The sequence below is a fragment of the Ixodes scapularis genome, unplaced genomic scaffold, assembly GCF_016920785.2.
Source record: "Ixodes scapularis isolate PalLabHiFi unplaced genomic scaffold, ASM1692078v2 PGA_scaffold0__279_contigs__length_252992795, whole genome shotgun sequence".
Lineage (NCBI taxonomy): Eukaryota > Metazoa > Arthropoda > Arachnida > Ixodida > Ixodidae > Ixodes > Ixodes scapularis.
Genome location: NW_024609835.1, coordinates 202,824,766 through 202,831,956, shown reverse-complemented (window position 1 = coordinate 202,831,956; position 7,191 = coordinate 202,824,766). Strand labels below are relative to the sequence as shown.

The 7,191-nt window shown below is 42.6% G+C and overlaps 1 pseudogene; it reads right to left on the bottom strand.

Moving 5' to 3' along the window:
* Window positions 1–1,349: 1,349 nt before the first annotated feature.
* Window positions 1,350–2,582, bottom strand: LOC115316834 (annotated as a pseudogene).
* Window positions 2,583–7,191: the final 4,609 nt, after the last annotated feature.

Genomic DNA, 7,191 nt, shown 5'->3' with positions numbered 1-7,191 from the left:
AGCCTCTCTATTACACTTGAAATACCTACATCAAAAACGATAGAATTCACAGGTAAGAAGTCATGCAAAGGCAGCGGAGGTAAACTTACGTTACTCCCAGCAGAAATGATTTGACAAAAACATCATTTAACAAAGAAGCACACTCGTTGGCGCCTATGGTTTGCCCATCGGGAAAGATCGGAGATATGTTTTCGTTATCACCGCTGTTTACAGTGTCCCAGAAATGCTTAGGATTTTTCAAAAGCATAGAAGGAAGTGTGGTATTAAAAAAAATATGTTTCGCCTTTTTAACTTCTTTTTCATATTAGAAACGGCAGTAAGATATGCGGCCCAGCGGATCTTTGTGGAATTAAATTTTGCTGCACGAAATAATCTCTTCTTTTTGTTGGTTAGCTTTTTTAGTGTTTTCTTGTACCATGGCGCATCGTTATGAGTGCGAATTACTTTAGAAGGTATATACTTATTCTTTAAGAAAGCGACAAATGTTTTAAGCATATTCCACTTTCTTTCAAGTGAGCGATTAAGAAAACCTGCTAGGTAGCCTTAGAGAAATAAACACAGATCTCTTTTGATGGAAGTAAAATCATTCTTACTGTAGTCTCACATAATTTTTACTGTCGATAACATTGAGCCCTTGGACGCATGAACCGTGAAGTGTAGTACAGAATGGTCACTATGGCCAGGCAGGTAGGATATCGATGAAATATTGTGCGGGTGTGTGGTAAGCATTAGGTCTAACACAGATGATGATGCCGATTATACACTTGTCAGAGATACGACTGCCTGATCAATTTAAAATTTGTACATAACGTTATATATTTGCTAGCTTTAGTTGAAAGGAAACAAAAGAAGGGTAGCCAGTAGTTCATTTAATACTTGGGTAATTAGAATTCCCCATCAAAACAATAGGCGAGTATGGAAACCGTACAATAGGTTGGTTGATAGAATCGCGCAACAAACCTGAAAACATTGAATTATTCGTTAGGGCGGTAACAAAATACCAAATATTTTTTTTGTAATTTAAATAAACACACCATACTAACCTTAAGAGCACAGGCAATCGGCACATGAAAAGAAACAACGGTATTGGCCACCTCTAACAAGACACCACCACTGGATCTGTCATTCCTGTCATTTTTGTAAATATTGTAACGTTTCGGACAATGAAAGACCCCATTATTACATACTTTTGCTGAAAACCAAGTTTCCGTGAAAACTATTATGTCCATATCACAGGAGTCGACAACTGAGCATAAGTTATCACGTTTGGGAAAGAAACTTCTAATATTACTAAAAACAATCGAAAATTTCGAGCTGGAATCTGGAAGTTCACTAACCCTCCCCGGTTGTTAAGAAGTGGTAGCTGGCTCAGGCACTGTTTCAGCCACAGACTGTGCTCCATCGTTTCCACGTCAAACAGCAGCAGAAGTCGGCAGCTCATAGATGCTATCGTTGGTAGGATTATATGGAAATCATTTTCCGTTTATATATAGCTTGTTATAGTGAAGCTAAAAAACCACCCCCTGGCCTTTTCCGTAATCAAGCAACCGTTTACTCGCCAAGCCGTGTCTCAGGAGAAAAATCTTCGGCTACAGAAACAGGACTATCTTCCAGTCTGGGACGGCATGACAGTATACGTTCCTTGGTTTTGAAAGATTCAAAGTATATAATCACGGGGCGAAATTTTCCGCTTACAAAGACCCCAGCCTGTGTGCACGCGCTACCTCTTCATGCAACACGGTTATATACAAAGCATTCGATAGGAAATACAGCACCTCACCTTCCGACTGAGTCCTCGTTTGAAGAACGCTGTTATGTATACCGTGAAAGATCAAATTATCCCTGTAACCTATCTTCCATATCACTTAGTCTTGAATTAGGTAAAGTCCATCTCGTTCAATACGTTTGATGGCCTGGTGCGCGGCGACAAGCTTAGGCTGCATGTCAGGGAAAGCTGCGGTTTTGGATTTCGCTGTCGTCACTCTTTGAACGAGATTAGTGACCGAATTTTTACTTGACCGCTAATTTTCTTTAAGCTCGTTGACAGATGAAATCACACTGGCTTGCCATTCCTCGAATATCAGCGAACGGGCATTAAGGCTTTGGAATAAAGTAAACATTTCATTAAAATGTATAACCTGTTGTTCGTTCATGGGACCTGGGTTTATTTAAACATCACCACACAACATCAAAAGCAACATTCTGAACGACTCAAGACAGGCTTGTAGGCATGGAAGCACGACTAAGCAGATGCAGTTTGATTTACAGCAAGGGTCAATGTCACGTTTACTAACCTGCAGCAGAAGAACGAAAACGTTAACGTTCCGCATCGTAGCTGTGCACCCATGCCCACTCGCCGACAGCGATGATGTTCCAGGTTTTGTTGCGAATCCACGTGATGATTTCAGTGTCCATAATGTTGAGGATGCTGCTGTTCGAACGAGTAGTCGCCCGATGAAAATCACGTCGGTCGGCTAGGTTGGCTACGTGGGGACGACAAAAGCTTGATTCTGAGGCCGGCTTGAGAGCAGTGGCCCTCCCATGAGCTGCAGCAGAAGAACGAAAAAGTTCACGTTCCGCATCGTAGCCGTGTACCAATGCCCACACTGCAACACATTTTTGGAGAAGGTCAAAGAGGCGTTACCCCACATCTTTTTTTTAACTGGTTGCTTTCCGTTTCCTCCGATTATTAAGTATAGAAATGCGCAACATGCCTTTTATTACATTTTATATTTGCTCCGGTATATGTGATGTTTTTTTTTTGTTTATATTAATTACTTCAGGTTTTGTGTAAAGTATAAAAAAATATATATCGTAATAATGTCTAAACCAGTTCTGCGTACGATGTGTTCTGTTCGAGAAAAAATCTGTCCTTCGCAAGCGACGAATACGTTTCACTTTTTTAGGCACAGACAATCTGAAAAAAAAATGAAGGTAAGCTTCCATTAATTTTTATGGCGAATTTACTGGTCGGTTTTGAGCGCGCCGGGATCAACTTTTCTGAAGCCCGTCTATTTCCCTGGGCGATCGGGATCGAGACGAACTCTTTTCTCTCGTTGTTTTAAGTCAGCTCTCGCTCCAGATCTCGATCCGGATTCGAAAGAAGTCGCTTCGCTGATTTCGGCGGATTCGACTGGAAGCCAGCCTGGCCAGCCCTCGGCGCGCACAAGTAGCTTCCTTTCTCGCCTGACATCTCGCGTCGGAATAATTCGTAATGGCTGCTCGCGGAGTGCCGTCAGCTTTACTGCTGCTGCTGCTTGATGACAGTTCGTCGTCATGATGCTCGAGAAACTTCTCCAGCAGCCGCGGTTCCAGTAGGAGCGACGACGAAGATCGCTTCTACGTCCAGTATGAATTTGACTGCTTCTTCGGACCTCCGCAGAAGAAACCAAAAATCGAGACGTACTTGCGAGACCGTATACGAGTATTCCGTTGAAGAGGTAAATGCGCTACGCTGATGCCCATCGCTTGCCGACGCGCATATTTCACGGTATATGATTAACTTCGCTCGTGCGATGAACACGTGTTGTTAGCGCCGCGATTGCACAAACATGTGCTTCGTGATTCGGGACTGCCGAAAGAACATTCGTGGGTTGGCAATTGAGGGGAAGGTAACCGCCGAACTCGGAGGAGAGTTCATGTTCCACTGGGAATCCGGACGCGGAGCGACTACGCACTGTTGGCGTGTTCCATCCTGGCGCGCTCCAAACCGAGTAATGGAATTCGCCATTACAAAACTTTACCCCCGCCTGCACCTAAGTTTAACTCGTTCCTGACCGCGCCCATAAGCCATCGATCCCGGGTGTTCGATGGCTTCCAAGCGCCGTCAAGAAACTAAATTTGGTGCGGAGAATTATGCTCAACAATCTCGTAAGTACTCGATGAACTCTTGTTTCGATTTCAACCTATACTTCGTCTCGACCTACAATGGACTAAAGGCAAAAGCTACGAAACAGCAGATCCAATCACGGGCCACTTAGAAATTGCCTGGTATTTTGCTTCGATGGACGTGACTGAGTGACTCATCAATTTTACATGGCAAAGCAAAGCACGAGGTGCATGCCCTCTTTGCAGTGTCGAAGCTATAGAAATGATGCAGCGTATTTCGATAAGGAGCATTATTCGTTTATCCTTAATCAATGTTAAGCATGCCATAGTTTAGCGTGGAGCGTGATAGGACCTGGCGGCCCGTAGCTTTGGCCTTTAGTCCATCGTAGGCTGACAAGAAGTATAGGTTTGAGCTTGATTATGAGCTGGTTGGGCTGTCAAAAATAGTCCTGGGAACGGCCATTGCACTTGTCTATGGCTAACTGCCTGCATTGGTCTTCGTAAGAAAAATGGCATCAGTTACATAATTAAGCTGTATTGGGGTATATTTTATAGACCTCAGAAGCTCTAGATATACTTTGAATGACGTTACACGCGACGCTTAATTGATGGTTTTCGGTAAGCATCACTATAATTTCCCAGACTGTCCTGAGCCGGCGTGCACGTTTAAAGTTAGCAACAAAGCGAACGAAAATTCCAAATATGAGGGAACTGCGATCAAGTCTTGAGCAAAACCAAGATTGAACTTAAAGAAAGCATTGCGATGGGGATGTTAGTGGTACTACCTGTTTTTCAACACTACAAGCATTCCTTTGTTGAAACTAAAAAATGTTAACATACACTCTCCGAACAACCAAAAATAAAAAAACGCCGTTAGAGTACACTAAATTTCGGAAGTGATAGCCGTGGGTTTGGGTATATTTTAAATATTTTTACTGTTTCTTTTTTGTCGTTGATTTTGACATAGCTGAAGACGTTTCCGCAATTAAACGCCTTAGCACGCACATGGCATAGTCAGAAAATACAGTTTTAAATATAATTTTTCACAATATACTAAAATCTGTGTATTTTAAAAGAACAACTGATGGGCCATATTATGATCTGTCATATTGCTCCATCAGCAAGTCAGTGAAGAAAAGGAAAGTGTTTGCACGTATCCTTTGAAAATCGCAAGTTTTCCCGTGGCCAGCAAAGAGTAAAAAAAATTCGTAATACGTAAGTACTTCACATAAGTGAGCGAGTTAAAAAAACAAAACAAAAAAAAAGCGTTAACTTTTAGCCAGAATAAAATGTGCAAGTCATACTTAGATATTATTAGAAATCTGATGTATCCAGTTCCTGGAAGTAGTTTGTACACTCCCCTTATGTTTTGTTGCTGAGAGCCTATCACATCTTAAGATTAATACAAAAACATGATCCGTGATTATATTGATTTGATGGCAAGCGCATGCGCTTACGTGGCAGTGTTCTTTGAGAGCCCCGCCGCAGTGCAATCAATACAAGAGTCGGCTTCCCACTTAATGTTTAGGAATATTATTTCATTATCTGCCCTCCAGTTCCCATTACCTTCTTTTTATTATCCACCAGCATTGAGCTGTTTTTAGCTTATATTTTGAGCTTGCGACGGACCTAGTACGTGTATTATCACAAACCCATAGTACACAAAATGAAGCACTAGAAATAAATGTTTAATGAGGTAAACTTGTGCCTACTAACAAAACAGAACATGCACATTTTGCGGAGGCTGCGAAAGAGCGAGTGTTCGATGTTGGCAGTCTCAGCCAGGGTGTCGAACCGGAACCGAACCGAACCGAAAACCGGAACGGAACCGTTATTTTTAGCCGAAGAGGAACTGAACCGAATTGAAATCTTCGCCGCCATTTTGGAACTGAACCGGAACCGAACCGAAAAGAAATATAACGGTAACCGGTTCAAAACGGTTCAAGGTAATGTTTCTTTTTAGTTAGTATCACAAAATGAACATATGGGAATAAAAATTGGCGGCTGTATTTGTATCTATTGATCAAATCGTCATATAGAGAATTGTAATGCATGATAAATTGTGGATTTTCGTGGCACCTTTGTATTGGCACTAGGTCTCACCATATGTAAAGTTGTCACGTGACGTTATGGTGTCAATACATGTTGCCAAGTAGTGTCACGGGGCCCCGTGACGTCACGTGACTCACTCCGTCAACTCGATTTAATTTGAGGAAGTCATTAGATGTATTAACCTTGTTCACAGCATGACGCAACATGACATTACGATTTCGCTCCGAGAGTCACGTGACGCCGTGACGTAAGCGATTTTCATAACCCCTAGTTGAGTGCTCGGGTTCATGAGAATCAGCATGGCCAAATATTCGGGTAATGGCTAATGATAATTAAATATGGTAATTAATAGCCCAACTCTAACAATATCTGAAGGTCAGCCCCAGCTTTTGTTTTCCAAACCCTAGCCGCCTAGGGCATGAGTGTGATGAACACTGGCGTTATATAATTAGCGTCAGATCACGTGGCCGCTTGTTCAAATTGCGAGTTGAGGAGATATCGGCAGCTGTCTCTGCCCTTTATTTTTTCTGCATCTGTTATTAAGGGAAAACTAATGGATGTTTCCGCAAGGTATCAACGTCAGGGGTTAGTTTTTAACACTATTTATTAAAATACAAAAAAAACTGTTGCAAGACCAATTTTACATTATTGAGGCACCGAAACATTTTTTTCGTTGTTGCTGAACTGCATCCAAAGATGTCCCTGAGAATAAAAGTTCTGACATGACTAAATGCGACTTATTAATGTGACGCTACATGGAACTACACGTGTGTACGGAAGGAATACCTAAAAAAAAAGAAGATATTTGAGTGACCTCAGAGGAAGAGCGGAACGTTGGCAGTCGCTGCAAGTCTCACACGAGCGTCGTTCTCAAGTTATCGCCCAAGTTTGGACCCGCTCTGTATTTTGCTTAAATGAGCTATAAAAATATTGCTATACATTAATAAATACTGCTCAGGATCACTCCCAAACGTCAATAACTGATTGTACTTGGCTTTGCTCTTTTTTCTAGGGAATGGCAGTCGCCCCAAAATTCAAGAAATACGAGCATCGTTCGTCCCCCCAACTCGGAGCCAGAAGCGGCCACGTGGCCTGGTGCCTGTCTTATGCCGCCAACGTTAATCATAACCCCGCGCTGGGGTTTTAAAGGAGAAAAACGCGTGCTCAGCTCCGGCATTGTTAGAGTTTGGCTATTCTCATCGCCGCAGTGGTTGGACACGATTTACGAGCCGATGTACGGTGCTCACGCAGTTCTCCTGTCCGATCCATGAGCCGCGCTTGACTGTCGACAGGCGGGTGGGTTTGATCCTA